Source organism: Zonotrichia albicollis, chromosome 2 (genome assembly GCF_047830755.1).
Source record: "Zonotrichia albicollis isolate bZonAlb1 chromosome 2, bZonAlb1.hap1, whole genome shotgun sequence".
Lineage (NCBI taxonomy): Eukaryota > Metazoa > Chordata > Aves > Passeriformes > Passerellidae > Zonotrichia > Zonotrichia albicollis.
Genome location: NC_133820.1, coordinates 12,333,910 through 12,352,324, shown reverse-complemented (window position 1 = coordinate 12,352,324; position 18,415 = coordinate 12,333,910). Strand labels below are relative to the sequence as shown.

Genomic DNA, 18,415 nt, shown 5'->3' with positions numbered 1-18,415 from the left:
CACCGGGACACCCTGCACATGTGAGACACTCTGGGTGGGACACCGGGACACCCGGACACCCTGCTCGTGTGGGACACCCTGCTCGTGTGGGACACCCTGCTCGTGTGGGACAGCCCGGGCGGGACACCCAGACACCCTGGACATGTGGGACACTCTGGGTGTGACACCGGGACACCCCGCTCATGTGGGACACCCTGGTGTGTTACCGAGACGCCCCGGGTGTGTGGGACACCGGGACACTCTGCTCCTGTGGGACACCCAGTGTGTTACCGGGACACCCTACTCGTGTGGGACACCCCGGGCATGTGGGAGAGGCCGGGGGGACACCAGGACACTCTGGGTGTGACACCAGGACACCTTGCTCCTATGGGACACTTGGACACCCTGCTCGTGTGGGACACCCCCATGCATGTGGGACACCCTGCCCATGTCACCGGCGCTCCAAAAGGCTCAAGTGGGATGGGACATGCAGAATTGTCCCGCTCCACCCACTGCCATGGCCACAGACACCTTCCACTGGGCCAGGTTGCTTTGAGCCACAGTCAACCTGGTACTTTCCAGAACCTTCCTCATCCTCAGGGCACCTCTGCACCCCCAGGACATGGCCATTGTCAGAACTCCTCAGTGCACTGACAGGACCTTGTCCATCTGCAGAGTCCTTCAGGGCACCCCCAGAACTTCTCCATCCTCAGAGCACCCCCATGCAGGCTCAGCACCTTCCCTATCCTCAGGACACCCCCAGAACTTTTCCATCCTCAGAGCTCCCCAATGCAACCCTGTAGGATTTATAAGGCTTTCCTGTTTCATCTTCCCCAACACACCCCAGGTCCTTCCCCATCCTCAGGGCATCCTCAGAACTTCTCCATCGTCAGAACTCCCCAATGTTCAGTCAGGACGTTCCCCATTCTGAAAGCACCCCAAGGCCCTTTCTCATCCTCAGGGCACCCCCAGCTCCCTCCCCATGCTCCGTCCCAGCCATGTGTGAGCAGCCCTCATGGCTGTGCGGGGTGTGGAGGCCCGAGCAGCAGTAGGATGGAGGTGAAGCTGCGTGTGTGGTGGCCTTGGTGGCCGGGTCCTCCCCGTGAGAGAGGCTCTGGCCACGCATTTCCCATGCTGGCACGCGCCCCTGGCCGCTGCTCACGTGCAGCCACCAAGGTCAGTGACACAGATCCCTGCAGCTGCATCTGACACCAGCGTCCAGCTGGGCTGGGCTGGAAGCTCAACACTTGCTCCCACTAGAGAAGGTGTTGGAGGGGCCTGGGGGTTTGTTTGAATGCTCTTTGTCTTGCCCACAGCAGAGATTTTCCCTCATACCCTCATGCCCAAAATGCTGGCTTTGCAGAGCCATTAACAGTCAGAAACAATCGAGTTTCTGCCCAAGCTGTTCAAGCCCTCACTGCTCGATCCTGCAGCCCCATTGCAGATCAAGCAGCCCCACCGTACCCAAGAAGAAGCAGAGAAAGTGACAGATCTCGAGATTAAACGACTTTAATGAAATATCACTGGAATCCCAGCCCCAGCCCAGCCAGAGAGGCCTCAACACCTCCCCTGGGTGCCCCAGCTGTGCCCTTTCCATAACCAGGGACATCTTCTTCTGCTCTGCCTGCACAGGGAGGCTGCCACGATCCTGAGGGCAGGCATGGAAGTGGAAAACTCCTCCCAGCGCTTTTCAGCAGGACTTGCAGCTCAGCCAGCCCCGGGTGCTGCTGTGGGCCTTCCCCATCTCAGGCAGGTGTGAGCTCCCCGTGCTTCCCAAGGCATCCTGTGCCCTCCAGGCACGAGGGCTGTGCGAGTCCTGGGAGCTGTTTTGGGTACTGCTACAAGACAAATTGCCTGTGCACAAGTGTTTACAGGTATTCCCAAGCTCCCACCGCTCCGTGCTCAGGCAGTAATTGCCAGGCAGCTGACAGGGAGAATTTACTGCCTCTTGGTGTTCACAATGCAAACTCTCCCTGGGTTTGCTTCCCTTTGCTTTGCTTCCCTGTTTGTTTTCTAATACAGCTTTGTCTGGCCTGACCTTCTTTATTCTGGACATGTGCCTGGCAAGCTCAGGAGGAAATCCAGGTGAGGCGGGAATGCCCAGGTATCCCTGCCATTCCCACATCAGCCATTCCCAGCCTGCAGGTGCTCCTTGTGCAGCCACAGGTGACCCGTGATGTTCTCTTTGTCACATTTGGAGCTGTCACATTTTGGCCAGAGGCAGAAAGGAGTGGGGAGAGCTCTAATTCCCAGTTCTTCCAATGCTCTACCTCCTCAAACATTCCTCTGGCAGAAGAAAAGGAAACTTTCAATCCCTGTCCCTGTTGCCCTCCCAGTGCTGCTTTCAAATGCCAGTATCAGATTCCCAGTAGGATATAAATTTACAGTCTCTGTTCAGTCTCACTTCTGACTCCATTCCACATGGAATCTCCCTAAACACACATCTACCTGTGGCCACCTCTCCCCCCCCTTTTTGGGAATCCCCCTCAGCTGTATTAAAAGCTGTCCCAAGACTCCCCAGACATCAGCCTGAGCCTGAGTCCATTTTGGTCTGTGATGGGATTTGCTCCCAGCAGAAACTTTTGATCCTGAGGCCTCATAAATCCATTGCCAGGTGGATGTTTGATATCTCTGGGATGAGATCTGGGTGCCTGAGGGTCTCTCATGCACATCAGCAACACAGGTAGTGACTACACCTGTCTGTCACACGTGTGGGCATCTCCTGAGGCATCCCAGAAGCCCAGAGTCATCAGGAATGTGGGAAGAGCCCTTCAGGACCAACCAGTGCCACCAGCATTACCCCAATCCCTGTCCCCAAGGCCACATCCGGACTGCTCTGGGACAACTCCAGTGACCCCAAACCTCCCTGGGCAGCTCAGCCCAAGGCCTGACCACTCTGCCAGGGAAATTTTCTGTGCCAATCTCCAACCTGAGCCTGCCCTGCTGCCATCTGAGGCCATTTCCTCTCCTCCTTTCCCTGCCCCTCCTGTCAGGAGCTGTGCAGAGCACTGAGGTCCCCCCTGAGCCTCCTTTGCTCCAGGCTGAGCCCCCTCAGCTCCCTCAGGAGTTTTCCAGCTCCTTCCCTGGACACATTCCAGCTGTGCCAGCCCTGCCCTGTCCCTCCCTTTATGGAAGCTCAGGATTATCCCCAGATCTTTCACCACCCATCTAAGGTGTCCAGCATTTCCAAACTCCCTTGAATCTCACAAGTTTGGTTTTTCCTCCAAAAGCATCCAAAGACTGTAGGAAATGTAATGTTGAATATTTAAAAGCACAGGGTTAGAGAGGATGGTCTGAACAGTGAGTGGTGACCATGCCCTGAATACTCAGTAAGGAAATGAAAACTCCCCTAACAGAGATTTTATTTACTTTATTTCAATAATAAGTGCTATGCAAAATGTCCTGACTTTTTCATGCTGCAATTTGGGCAAAGCACCCTCTCTGCATGCTGGTGTCTATCCCATCCATCCCTATCCCAAAGAGCAGCACAGAGGGCATGGATGAATCATTCCACCCTCAATACATCACCCTTTGGAATAAAGCACAGATAAAAATATATCCTCCTGCCTTCCATACACATATGCCAAGGTTTTCTTTGGGAAAGATGCTGGGAATGTTTGAGGCTTGTAGCAACGTGGGGCTCTGCTCCCAGGGAACAGGGACAGGACAAGGGGAGATGTCCTCAGGCTGTGCCAGGGGACATCAGCTTGGACACCAGAGCACTTTCCCCATGGGAAGGGTGCTCTGGAAAGCTTGGATTCCATCATCTGGGAGGGCTTTTCCAACCTCAGTAACTCTGGGATTCCATGAAAAAATGTCCTGCAATACCTCAGATGCTCCTGACAAAGGAGCTGGCCCAGCATGGCTGCTAAGGGTGAAAATGAAAAACAAAAATTGGCACTTCTAGGAGCTCAAAATCACCATTCAGAACTTCTCTAACCACAGCTATTTTTGGTTTCAGCAGTCTCCTGACTAGGCTGCACTAAACCTCCCTTTGCACCACGTCCTCTGTGCACCACAGAAAGCCAATTCTCTGAATAAAAACTTAAATTTCCACCTGTGGCACGTCACTCAATATCACAATAAAATCAGAATTTATCACAGTTTAGGACTGGGATGTTGGTTCAAAATAAAATCAGAATTTATCACAGTTTAGGACCGGGATGTTGGTTCAAAATAAAATCAGAATTTATCACAGTTTAGGACTGGGATGTTGGTTCAAAATAAAATCAGAATTTATCACAGTTTAGGACCGGGATGTTGGTTCAAAATAGAATCAGAATTTATCACAGTTTAGGACTGGGATGTTGGTTCAAAATAGAATCAGAATTTATCACAGTTTAGGACTGGGATGTTGTTTCCCTCCAGCCCCAGGTCAGGAGAGGTTTGGAGGTGCTGTAGGAACCAGGAATTGCCTGTGCAAAGAGGAATTGCCCTGCTGGGTTTGTTTGGTTTGCCTGGCTGTGGGCAGGGGTGTAGGGCAGGTGCAGGCCTGTTCTCCTGCTGTTTCCTCACTTCTCCAGGAGGTTTGTCCACAAACACCACACATTTCAGGCTTTGGGATTAAGGACTAGGGTCTGATGAGAGGATGTAAAAGAGAGGGAAAAAGGAAAGGGAGGAGAATAGGTGGGAAAAGGCTGGGATGAAGAAAGGCTAGATTTGAGGAAGATGAGGACAGGGAAAGATGGGGAGATGAATGAACTAAAAGAGAACAGAAGAATCATGGATTTGTGTGTCCAGAGGAGGCTCCAGGATGGGCAGAGGATGGAGCAGCTCTGCTGGCAGGAAAGGCTGGCACAGCTGGCATTGCTCACCTGCACAGGAGAAGCTTTGGGCTGAGCTCAGGGCGGCCTTGCAGGGCCTGGAGGAGCCCCAGGAAAGCTGGAGAGAGACAATTGCCAGGGGATGCAGGGACAGCACCCAGGGAATGGCTGCCAGTGCCAGAGGGCAGGGCTGGGGGGGATCTTGGCAATGAGGAATTGTTCCCTGGCAGGGAGGGCAGGGCTGGGATGGAATTCCATCCCTGCATCCCTGGCAGTGCCCAAGGCCAGGTTGGACATTGGGGACATTGGAGCAGCCTGGGACAGTGGGAGGTGTCCCTGCCATGGCAGGGGTGGCACTGCGTGGGCTCTGAGCTCCCTCCAACCCAGCCATTCCATGGATCTGGAATCTCTCCTGTCACCTCCCTTTGGTCACCCCAAAGCTTCTCCTCTCCAGGTGAACAATCCCAGCTCTCCCAGCCTTCCCTCCACCCCTCTGCTTGTCCTGGTGCCTCCTCTGGAACTGCTCCAGCAGCTCTGTGTCCATCTGCCACAATGTGATGCTTGCACACCATGGAAGGAGTTCAGATTCTTTTTGCTGTTTACTTTTAAAAAGCTGCATAATTGCACACATCCAATCTGCTTTAAATGAGGACTAGGTTGCAAAATCAATACCACATAATGAGGAGCGTTATTTCTCCTTCCTCTCCTTTGCATCTGCATATGCAAAGTAGATAATTGCCCACTTTTCTTTTCCATGGGCTCTGTGCCACATTTATTTTTCAGGGTGGAGCCACTCTGGAGCTGTGTCAGGATGACATAGTGGAGGAGGCTGCTGTCTCCAGAAGTTTTTCCACATTTGTTTCAGCAGACAGAAGATGAGCAGGGAATTTTCAGGGGATTATGTGGAAAAGGATGAGCTCTTGGGTTTAAACCAGCTGGGATGTGCCTTAGGAGGGGATTGAATCCCTCCTTCCTTGCTTGGGTGGGGCTGCACGAGTCAGTTAAACCACACTTCTTGCAGGTGGCCATGAATTTCACCCTCCCAGTTTCTGAGTGTCTGAATTGACATTTTGTGGTCTCATTTTGCAGAAGTGCTGAATGATCCCAGATGGAATAAATTCAATTGGTGCTACACATGTGAAGTGCTCTGAATGAGGAACGCAGCAATTCTTGAAATATTCACTTGAACCCTTCACTGTCTCAAACTCAGGAACCAGAATCTAAAGAACCTTCAACTGCAGGTAATTTCAGCCCATCCCAAACCCATCACACCCAGGAGGAAACAAAACCTCTTTATGGCTGATTGTTTTTTTCCCATGGAAAGGGGAGGAAGGGGCACCTTCCTGCTGTTTATCCTGATATCCCAGAAGTGTCCTGACCAAAAAACCTAAACCCAGGATGGCTGGGAAAGTTGTTGTGACACCCCTGCCCCTCTCACCCTTCTCCTGAGTGTTAATGGCGCTGCCAGGCGGGACCAGGAGTCTCCAAAATTCCTGCCAGGAGGGCACAGCCGGGGGGGTCGGGCTCTGCTGCCAGGGAACAGGGACAGGAGCAGAGGGAGCGGCCTCAGGCTGGGCCAGGGCAGGCTCAGCTGGGACAGCAGCAGCAATTTGCCCATGGAAAGGGAGCTCAGGCCTTGGCAGGGGCTGCCCAGGGAGCTTTGCAGTGCCCATCCCTGCAGGTGTGCCCTGGAGGTGGCACTGAGTGCTCTGGGCTGGGCACAAGGTGCCCATGGGGCACAGCTGGCACTGCATGGGCTGGCAGGGCTGTGCCAGCCCCAGGGATTTGGGGATTCTGAGAAACACAGCTGGGGGATGCTGGCAATGACTGTGGAAGGATTTGGGGCTGCAATAGGGCTCAGTCCTTCCAGAGCAGCTCTGGCACCAGGGGATTTAGGGGTGGTTTGGGAGGTGCTGCCACCAGCAGGGCTCAGCTGGGTTATCCCAAATGCTGAGTGGCAGGAGAGCCTGGGGGAAAATGGGGGAGAAATGGCTCAACTGAGAAAAACTTTAAACTGGGAGAGGGGCAAGCCAGTGAGGGAGTCCAAAAGTAACTGTGGCAAAGTGTAGCTTGTGTGGAATACAATATGAGGTTAGAGAGATACAAAGTGAGATTAGATGGGATTTTGGGCAGGAATTGTTCCCTGGCAGGTTGGGCAGCCCTGGCACAGGGTGCCCAGAGCAGCTGGGGCTGCCCCTGCATCCCTGGCAGTGCCCAAGGCCAGGCTGGGTGTGGAAGGTTCCTTGTCCATGACCTGGGCTGGATGAGCTTGGGGATCCCTCCAGCCCAAACCATTCCATTGTTCCCTGATGGGGGAACAGCTCTGGATGCACCAGCAGGCACAGGGAGAGCGGCAGGAGCTGCAGAGCCACCACAGGCACACCTTTGGTTCCTGTGTCCCATCTTCAGGCCACAACTCAATTAAATCCCAATCAGTGGCTCATTAACCCTCCAGTGTGAGCAGACACTCCAGCAAACTGGGGACAGCAATGAAAACAGAAGCCTGTAAGAGTGAAAATTAATCAAATCAATGTAATTAGCAAAGGGAAGAGAAAATTCCAGATAGTTGTGGCTGTTCTTTAGGAGTTAGAGCAAGAAAATTGTGAAAAACAGATGTGCTCTTCCTCCAGGATGGCAGGGTGGGAAGAGTGACACAGGGAATGCCAAAATGATTGATGGCTTTTTCTCCTCACTCCTCAAGGAGAATGAACAATGGTCCATTGAGTAACCATGAAGAACAGAGAGAACAGAGCAGAACATTTCAGCAAGTTGGGCTTTTTCCAGCCAGCCAGACCTGGCAGAATGCAGCTGAGGGGACGTGGAGGACTGGCTGGATCCTAGAGGAACCCACAAGGAATCCCTTCCCACACCTGGAAAGGGGAAGAGCAGGGACAGGTGCTGCAGTCACCTGGATAAATAACCCAGCTTGGGGAATGTCAGAGGAGAAAACAGCCCAGCTTGAATTCCTGGAAATTTCTGGAAACAAATAATGAAACAAAGTTTTCTTTTATGCATGGGAAATAATGAAATGATAAGTGGAGGCCAAGAATGATTTGCCAGGAACAAATCCTGCCCAGCCAGGCTCATTTCCTCCCCTGACAAGTAGCAGCTCTTATGGACAATAGATATTGCATATCTTGACTGGAGCGAGGCTTTCAGCGCTGCCTCCGCTCGGGGAACTAAAATGAAACCATTGTAAGGTGGACTCAGCTGTTTGAAACATCAAAAACCCTCCAAGATGGATTGTTGTTGGTGTGGAAACATTATGGAAAGTGTTTTTGCAGGTGCCCTGCCTGGGGTTTGTGCCATTCCCTGTTTTCCTTGTGTTTTGGAGGATAAAGGATTGAGTGGGAAAGTTCTTCTAGAATTAACATCCTGATCCTTGAAGAAATGGTGTAAAAACAGCAGGATTCAGTGCAAGTGTAAACTCAGTTTTACATAAGAATAAACCCCCTCCCCCAGTGGAAGGAGCCAACAAGGCAAAAAACCTGGACAAAAACCTGTGGGGATTTTGGAAGAGCTTGAGCTCCCTTGAGAATTAACAAATGTGTGGGAAAGCAAGGACTGGCCTGAAATGTCTAAACAGGCTGGTTGGGATGTGTGGAATAATTCCTGCACTCCCACTCGGCCCTGGGGAGGCCTGAAAGTGAAAAATGAACGATTCCCTTTGGTCACTGAACTGGAGAAACCCCAGCCTGGTCTCCAACTTCCTCACGAGGCCAATTAGGGAAAGTCCTCAGAGCACAAAAAGGTGCTGAAAATCTGTAAAAAAGCTGACCCTGAAGGGAAACCTCAAAGATCTGGGTTTGTTGGTTTTAATCTAGAGAAAATAGGACAGAGAAGAAACATGATAAGAGTCTTCAAATATGTAACAGGTAGAAGGCAGCAGGAAACTCTCAATCCTTGGAGGGGAGCAGGGAGCTTAAACAATATCCAGAATTACAGTTTTTACTGGATTTAAGGGGAAACTTCCCAGTTAGGGAGTTAAGGGAGCCTTGGAGAGCATTGAGGGCATTAAATGCAGCTGGAAAAAGCACCACAGATTATTGGGGTGTTGGGGAAGCCCCAAGGGAAGAAGCTTTGAGGTAAATGTACCTAAAAAGCTGCAGAAATGGATTTGAAGGGCTCAGGTGACATCTGGAGCTGGAGACATCCTGACGGTGCTGTCCATAGGTGATGCATCTCTCAGCTCCCAAAAAGTCCTTTCCAGCAATTTCAAAGCAGGAAAAAAAGAGAAAAATCAGCTCTAAGATGTAAACATTGGAAGGTTTTTGACTCCCAGATAATTTCTTGAGGTCTCTTTGTGCCTTCAATCACTGCACACAGACACAGACGGTGCCAGAATGGCTGCATTTCTGCTTCAGTGGTTTCCTGCTGCAGGTGAGAAAAGGGATGTTAGGCTGTGCTGGTGTCTTGTGCAAAAATGAATAAATAAAGATAGAGAAAGAAAGGAATAAATCAAGGCAGGCTGCATCCTGTGCATTTCTGGCAAGAGCAGCCTGCAATCCCATCACCTGGGAGACAACCAGGGACTGGCACTGCTGCTGTGCCAGGGAACGAGAGGCTTTGTCAAGAACCTGAGGTGTGGCTGTGCTTGGATCCCTCTGCACTGAGGAGGCAACAGAGCCCAGGCAAGGAAATGAGGAGTAGCAGAGGTACTGAGAGCTGGGAAGGGGCTGAGGGAGCTGGGAAGGGGCTGCAGAATCCCTGAGGGAGCTGGAAGGGGCTGGGGCTGGGGCAAAGGAGGCTCAGGGGCCCTTGTGGCTCTGCACAAGTCCCTGTGGAAAGTGATAATTGAGACTTAAGGAACAGAAAAAGAGAGGCAAAAATTCATGGGGACAGGGATGAGGGAAAAGGAATTGTGAGGAGAATGGAAAGAGTCCAGGTCCAGTGGAAGAACCATGGGCAGGGAATTGGTTTGGGCAGAAGGATTTGGGCTCCTCTGGGATCTCAGCCCATGGAAAGGGAGCTCAGGCCTTGGCAGGGGCTGCCCAGGGAGCTTTGCAGTGCCCATCCCTGCAGGTGTGCCCTGGAGGTGGCACTGAGTGCTCTGGGCTGGGCACAAGGTGCCCATGGGGCACAGCTGGCACTGCATGGGCTGGCAGGGCTGTGCCAGCACCAGGGATTCTCTAATTCTCTTCTCTAATTCTAATTCCAGAAGGTTCCAAGGTCGTGCTGAGCAATCCTCCCCGTGCTGGGGATGTGATCATGGAATTCTGTGCAATTAAAATGACGCCTCCCCCAGAAGCCTCTCTCTGCTTTTCCAGCTGTTTGTCCTCTTCTCTGGGCAGCAACTTGCTGCTCATAAATTGTGCTGTGCAAATAGAATATCATGAATCAACGGATCCAATTTAATCGAGTTTAAACCCACATTTTCACTGAGGAATCCCTAACCCTGTTTAATTGAGAGAAGTGAGGAGGTTTGATCCCTTGACCCTTAGATATCACAAATGGAAAATGTTGCAGTTCATAGTGCTGATATCCAGCAGAAATGCTCAGAATCTGGGAAATAAATGAGAAAAGCAAAAAAAAAAATCAAGAAAAATTATTTCTCCCTCTTTCCAGTGGAGCCCACCTGTCTTCTGCTCCCTGATCATGGTGGCTCTTCCCAAATTCCAGTTTATTCAAGTGGTGAATGTTCAGCCAGGCTCTGTCTACCCTAATTTGTGCACCAGGTTTTCCTGGAAATTCTTTTTTTTTTCCATTCAAAAATTCTTTTCACATTCAAAAAGTGTGTGAGGGTAGAAAATGTAGATTTCAGTCATTTCTTCAGCATTTTCAGATCTCAGAAATTCCATCTGGAGTTGTGACTTTGCTCGAGCTCTCGTGGAGCTGCTGCCCACCTGCAGGTCCCTCTGTGCTCCAGGCAGAGTGAGTCTGGAGCTTCCAGGAGTTCTCTCCCTGTGCACGGCTTGGGATGGAACAGGAAATGTTTGGATTTCCATTTGAAGAACAATTCCATTTAAAGATTCCATGATCCACAACACGCTCAAGGGCTTTTGTCCAAGAAATCTCCAGAAAAAAAAACTAAAAACAAAAGAAACTTCTGTAGGTCAGTGTAGAGATGTTGGAAATAATAAATGAGAAACACAAAGTTGGAAGGGACCTTCAGGATCATCCAGTCCACCCAGCACCACCCACCTGGAGGAGAGCTGCAGATCCCACATCACTGATTCCAGAAGATTCAGGAATTCTCTCTTGGGATGACACAAAGTGGATTCATCAAGCACCTCCTTTGTTGCTACCAGGCAGAGAAAAATCATCCTGGAGGCAACAAAAGGCCTTGCTGTTACTCTTGGTTTCTTTAGTACGTGGTGACAATTCAAAATTTAAAATTTCCACTGGCAAACATGGTCCCGTGGTTTTCCCCAAGGCAGTGGACAGAGCTCACTGGAGTCACACTCCAAAAGAATTTAATCCTTCCAATAAAGTGTTAAGGAAACTGTTTGGTGCAACGGGAATTATTTCAAATCTTTTGGATAATCCCCTTATTCCTGCATGTTCAGCCTGCAGCAGACACCACAGAAATCATCAGAAACCTCAAATTTGGTTTGTGCTGGTGATTAATGCAGGTGCTAATTCCTCCAATTAGCATTTGGGCAAAGTTACCCTGCTTTACAAAGATCAGGAGCTCACAGGTGTTGGATGTCACTGATATCATCGACCAGGGCATTAAATCACCTGGGAATTCAGGAGGCTTGAAGAATTTAATCACAGTTTTTCTCAAACCACTCCAAGATTTCTGGTAATTTGTGTTCCTGCCCGGATGGGAATTCAGTAGTAAAATATCTTTTTGGGAGTGCTTTAACCCCCTCACCCAGCCAGGCTTCCAAAATGAAAGTAAAAGCCAGGAGATTTTGCTGAACCCCCCCAGACGTGAAAGATTTGGGGGTTTTGGGGTTCAGGACTGAGGTCAGAGCTCACCAGGGGCTGCAGCTCCTCCAGAGGGGCCTCACCAGCCTCAGTGCCCTGATGGCACCTGAGCTTTTCCAGGGATGTGCAGGAATTTTCCTCAGGGCACTGCAGGAAACAGCTGTGGCTCATGTGGAGCACGGAGAAAGCTCCAGCCCAGTGTGGAGATTTTACTCACTGGGAAGCAACAAAGGAAAGGCCTTGGAGGAAAACTCTGCAGGCAGGAAAATCTGAGTGGATAAAAATCAGCATCAGGGAATCACAGAACAATTTGGGTTGGGAGGACCTTAAATCCCACCCAGTGCCACCCCTGCCATGGCAGGGACACCTCCCACTGTCCCCAGTGTCCAGCCTGGCCCTGGGCACTGCCAGGGATGCAGGGGCAGCCCCAGCTGCTCTGGGCACCCTGTGCCAGGGCAGAGGCTCAGCTCTTCCTGCCACACTTCAAATAAAAACTCTGAAACTTCTCTCAGGATCTCAACCTCAAGAAAACCAACCCCCAAAATTATACAGCAAACATGGGAGAGCTCAGAGCCCCTGGCAGGGCCTGAAGGGGCTCCAGCAGAGCTGCAGAGGGACTGGGGACAAGGCCTGCAGGGACAGCACCCAGGGAATGGCTTCAAAGTAGAATTTGATGGGATCTTAAGCAGGAATTTTTCCTTGGCAGGGTGGGCCGGGGCTGGGATAGAATCCCCAGAGCAGCTGGGGCTGTCCCTGCGTCCCTGGCAGTGCCCAAGGCCAGGCTGGACACTGGGACAGTGGGAGGTGTCCCTGCCATGGCAGGGGTGGCACTGGGTGGGATTTAAGGTCCTTCCAACCCAAACCATTCCATGACTGTAAAATTCCCACAGACAAAATCAATTGCCAACACCATTTTTTGTTGACACCAACCCATGTCCAGAACCTCTCACTTCTTAACTTCCAGGAAAATCAGGATTCCCTTTCCATTTGCAGCCCTGCTGGCCCTGCTGTGCCATTTCACACCCAATTTCCCAGCCCAGCAGGAGCAGGGGTGCTGAGCCTGCCTTAGCAAGGGAAGCAAGGCAGGGCAGGCCCAGCTCTGCCAGGCATGCCCTTGTGTGTCCCTGTGTCCCAACAGGGGACAATGGCAGGGCTGTCCCTCAGCAGGCACAGCCTGGGAGCTTTGGGCTGTCTCTGCAGGGCAGGATGATCCTGAGGGTCCCTTGCAGGATATTCTTGCTGCTAGAATTCTCTTTATGAGGTGCCACAATGATCCTGTTAAAATACAGATAATCCTGTTAAAAATACAGATCATCCTGTTAAAATACAGATTTTCAGTAGTGCAATGCATCCTGTTAAAATACAGATACTTTTTTTTTTTCCTGACTTGTTTCAGTGGCTACAATGTCTGGAAAACATCCAACCAATTCTTTTTAGTGGAAGCTGATCCACCTGACACTGGCGCTTGCAATGAGTGCAGGGCAGTTCTGGTCTCCATGCTACCAAAAGTGAGGTGAAGCAGAACAGAACTCTGTGTGTTCCAAATGTGGGGATTTATCTGCCAAATTTTACATTAGGTAAAGCACAGAACCATTCCTGCAGCAAATACATCTGGAAAACAACTTGTGGAAAATACAGCACAGTTGTATTTTCAGCATCAGTTGCAGGGAAGCAGGAAGTCAGAGATCCCCTTGCAGAGATGGTGTGAGCGCTGACACACCAAAAAAAAGATAATATTTTAGTAATTCCCACGTCAGAATGAGATACAAAAAGTGAAACAATGACCTGTGCTGTTGCTTTATGGGATGTGGAGCCCTCTGTGTTGTGTAATGAGAGGTTCCAAGGCTGCCAGGCAGAACAACTCGTGCTTTTCTCAGCAGAGGAACTCAGGGAGTAGCAGCAACTCCTTCTCTGCGTTTGGGGAGTGGAATCTGCCCAGTTCCCTCCCTGTCCCAGGCTGGAGCATCCCACACAATCAGCAATTCCAGCACCACTTCTTAGGCCGGTGCCTCCCTAACGTGCCCCGTTCCCAAGCTCTCATGGCAATCCCAGAGAAAACACAAGGTCCCCAAGGCCTCCCTCCCACTCCTGGGTGTGAAAAATGCCTATTTTATTATTGGCTTTTGGCAAATATTCAAATGAATGTTATTTGTGCTATGTTAGAAAGTTATGCTGTATTAATTTTTTGGTCGCGTGTTAAATATAGTTTTAGGTTATAACATAAGGTTAAAATAGAAACTGTGCTAAAGAAAGGACTCACACCAGACAGCAGCCACAGGACACCTGAATCTTCCAGAGAAAGAGAATTTATTGCTCCATTATCAGAAGAAATGAACTTCTTCCTTCCTGAAGATGCCATCAGGATTAAGAGGAAGGAGCTGACACTGCCCAGCCAGAATCCTGTGTTTGAATGGAATTTATGCATCATGGATGAGGTGTATGAATATGCAACAGGCTGTTGTTTTTAAGGGTTAATCCTCTGTTAACGTGGGGCCTTTTTTGGGCTTATTTTGTCCAGAAAAGGTACCCAGACTGTCCATAACTCTTTGTATTTATTGTCTCATATCGTCCTAATTCAAATTGTCCAAATTATTATTACTCGAATTACATTACTATTTTTACAACTATTTTATTACTATTCACCATTTACAATTTTCAAAACAAGTGATTGGTGTTTTTCACATGGGGCAGCAAGGCCCAGCATTAACTCTGACCTTGCTGCAGCAGCTGGCACCTTTCCCTTGGCACCATCACCCCCTGTACACTGGGCACAGGGAACCCTCTCCTTGTCTCCTCACCCATTTCTTGCCACACCAAACCCCCCAGGCAGGAATCTTGGAAGGAAGTTTGACTTCCATTTAAAAATAAATTCCTTCTGTAATCATCAGGGGCCAAGAGAAGAAAAGAATTCAGGTTGTAAAGGTGTCTGTTTTGATATCTATATTATATATATATTTTTTTTTAATATATATATACATATATATATATATATAATATTTATTTTATATATATTAATATAAATGGTACCATTTCTATTAATTTTGAAAAAAAATAAAAAATATATATATATTTATGACACTGAAAATTAAGAGAAAGCAGGATTCATCCCACTTCTTCTCCTCAGAATTCCCCCCCTGAACACACACACACAAAGATCAAGAATGTATTGAAAACAAAGTGCAGGTTTAAAAAAAAAAAACCCAAACAAAGCAATTTTTCCATTTGTCACTAGGTATCCTATAGATTACTTAACAGATTTACTGATCAATCTTTTTATTCCTTGAATGCCTTTTAATCTTTTTTTCCTCCCTAGAACAGCTCATCCATCATTACCTTTCACTGCTATGGGGCTTTCAGGCAATCCCCTCTCAGGATTTGCCATCTTTGCTGCCCCAAGCCCTGCCCAGGTCCCTGTGCCCACACCTGGGGTGGTGACACATCCCCACATCCCTGGCTCCTAGTGAGAGGAATGGCAGATTTGTCTTTACAAACAAGCTGTGAGTCTGCTAAATATATTTTATGTATTTATATATAGAAATATATATGTGTGTACACACATACATATATATATCTGTGTGTATATATACATTTATATATACATATACATGTATTTATATGAGAGGAATAGCAGATTTGTCTTTCCAAACAAGCTGTGGGGCTGCTGGTAGATAAAACCAGCGCTGGGAGATAAAAGAAACAATGGGAAGGATTCCACTGATTGATGAATGGAAAAAGAGATTTGCTTTTACTAATGAACTTTAGGTTTGCTGATAAATGAAATTAGACATTGAGAGATGAAAGAAATAATGGGGGAAAACCCCTAAATTCTGTAAGAATTAAAAATTAAAAGGGAGGGTTATATGTTAGAGGGAAATCTTTGGGAAATCTTTGATATCAGGTGTATTGGGGAGTCTGAACCTCTCAAGTACCTCACAAATGGGAAAAAAAAACCCCTAAATTCCATAGGAATTAAAAATGAAAAGGGGCAGTATGCATTGGATGGAAATCTCTGGGAAATCTTCAGTATGAGTTGTATTGAGGAGTCTGTACCTCTGAAGTACCTCAGCCAATAGGGAAAACCACCTAAATTCCATAAGAATTGAAAATTACAAGGAAGGGTTATACATTAGAGGGGAATCTCTGGTATCAGGTGTTTTGGGAAGTCTGAGCCTCTCAAGTGTCTCAGAAATGGGGAAAAACTCCTAAATTCCATAGGAATTAAAAATGAAAAGGGGCAGTATGCATTGGAGGGAAATCTCTGGGTAATCTTCAGTATGAGTTGTGTTGAGGAGTCTGTACCTCTCAAGTACCTCAGAAATGGGGAAAAACCCCCAAATTCCATAACAATTAAAATTAAAAGGAAGGGTTATACATTAGAGGGGAATCTCTGGTATCAAGTGTATTGGGGAGTCTGAATCTCTCAAGTACCTCAGAAATGGAGAAAAACCCCTAAATTCCATAAGAATTGAAAATGAAAAGGGGGGGGTTATACATTAGAGGGGAATCTGTGGTATCAGGTGTTTTGGGAAGTCTGAACCTCTCAAGTGCCTCAGAAATGGGGAAAGAGAGAAGGGAAATGCAGCTGGGATATTGGGATAAAAAGGAGGCTGCGTCCTCCAAAAAATCTGAGAGATCCCAGAGGAATGCCCCATGGCCTCTCCCTTTATTGGAATAAAGTCAAAGGACTCCTCTGTCTCCTTTTTGGACATAAACCCCTGGTGTTTGTGGATGAATTTTCCTGTCGCTGGCACAGGGATGCAGGAGCTGTCAGGGGCTGTGAGTGCTAGCGATTTCCATGGCAATGGTGCCTTTGTCTGCAGCTCCAGCAGCTCAGGAGTGACACAAAGCCCAGACCCTTTGTGCTTGGTGACCTGGGCCTGCAGCCCCCGGGGGTATCTGTGCCCTCATCCCCAGGCAGGTGTGGGCACACGAGTGTGTGACACACGGGGGAGAGGCCACAGAGATGGGGAAGGGTCTGGAGGAGCCAAACAAGAGCAGCTGAGGGACCTTGGAGTGTCCAGAGGGGGCTGAGAGAGACCCACCAGGGGCTGCAGCTCCTGCTGAGGGCCAGCACCCAGCTCTGCTCCCTGGGCCTGCAGGGATTTAGGTTGGGTTTCAGGACAAGGTTCCTGCCCAGAGGGTGCTGGCACTGCCCAGGGAATGGGCACGGCCCTGAGGCTGCCACAGCTCCAGGAGCCTTTGGGATGCCCAGGCTGGGCTTGGTGGGCTCTGGCATTGATGATCCTGCAGGTCCCTTGCAGGAGGGACCATTTTATAGATTTAAATGTGTCAAACAGAAGCCACAGGGAGCTGATCTCTCTCCCTGTCATGGTTTGAGGCTGGCACAATGCCAGTGCCCCCATGAAAATACCTTCTCCCTGGTGTCTGCTGTGAGGTGGGACCAGGAATAGAGCAAAGCAGGCTCTGGCTTAGGAATAAAAGGGAAAAAACAAACTTTATTAACTTACAATATATAAAAGAAACACACAGAACTCAGGATGAAAACCTTCCAAACATTCCTCCTCCCCCCACCAAATTCCCAATGCATCACAGCAAGACAAAACCTTGGACTCTCAATTCAGTTACCCTCCCTCAGATCACCAACTCTCAGTCCATCACCACCCTTCAGATAATCAATTCTCAGTTCATCAAGAGGAGAGGAGTACCTCTGGTGGCACAGGCTTCCCCTGGAAACACAGCTGAGACCCCTTGTGTTTCCATGTCACACGTGGCACTGCCTGGAGATCATTGCCATCCTTATTTCCTCAAGACATTCCCTGATCCTGTGCTCCTGGAGGAGTTCTGGGCCTTATTTAATTTTCAGGAGCAATGCAAGCACAGATGGGTGGGATGAGCAGAGGGTGAAGGAGCAGCACAGACCAGGAGCCACCACAGCTTTGGTGGCAGCATCACCTGCAGCACCGCTGGAATTTTGGATTTTGGTGGCTGGAACTGGGGTGGAGCCGTGTTCCACCTGCTGCAAGGTGTGGGCAGGGTGCTGCAGGGGAGTGTGGGCTGGGCATGAGCACACCATGCAACAGCAACGAGGAAAACAAATCAGAATTTCATTTCCTGCAAGAAGCAGCAGCTCTGGCCTGTTTGGGGATGGGTTCTGACAGTCACGCTGGAAAATTGCCCTCAGAAACCCACAGGAAGCAACAAATGCCCTTTAGCAGAGGGGGAAGATAAAATTTGCCTTTTTCAGCTTCCATTCCTGGGCTTGTCACATGAAATCTGAACATTGACCAGTGTGAAAATGCCAAAGAAACTGGAATGCTTGAAGTTTGCTTTCTATCCTGTCTTCCTAAAAAAAATAAATAAATAAAGAAAAGAAAAAAGGCTTTTACCACTTTGTAGCCCTACCAAAATAAATAATTAACAATAATGAAATTGTTCCATATCACATAAACAAGGGCCCCAGGCCTCACTTTTTGGTGGATGATTTATATCTATCGTTTCCTTTGGCAGGGAGAGAAACAGCTCTGGCTCTATCTTGAGATAAAATTATAAACACAAATATCACACAGCAAAGGGCACTCCAAGTTTTGAAGTCCTGCAAGGCTCAATCCCAGTTTTTAGGGTTTTTTTTTTCCATAATGTCACCTCACCCAGGGGAAACTGTTCCAGTTTCAGCAGATTCCCTTTGATTTCTCAAATTTAGTGGGCAACACACAAGGGCTGAAGCCTGGGAGAATCCAAATTGGACATTTTTATGTTGTGTCACATCCAAAGATCCTTTCATAGATGATCGTGGAACAACTCACCTCTCCAGAAAATTCTGTTTTCTCCAGAAAATTCTG

The 18,415-nt window shown here is 48.9% G+C and overlaps 1 long non-coding RNA gene across 1 annotated transcript; it reads left to right on the top strand.

The window, feature by feature from the left end:
• The first annotated feature begins 9,128 nt into the window (after positions 1 to 9,128).
• LOC113460471 (uncharacterized) lies at positions 9,129 to 10,317 on the top strand. The gene is made up of 2 exons (XR_003382332.2): positions 9,129 to 9,397; positions 9,901 to 10,317. It is a non-coding gene; the product is annotated as an uncharacterized LOC113460471 (long non-coding RNA).
• Positions 10,318 to 18,415: the final 8,098 nt, after the last annotated feature.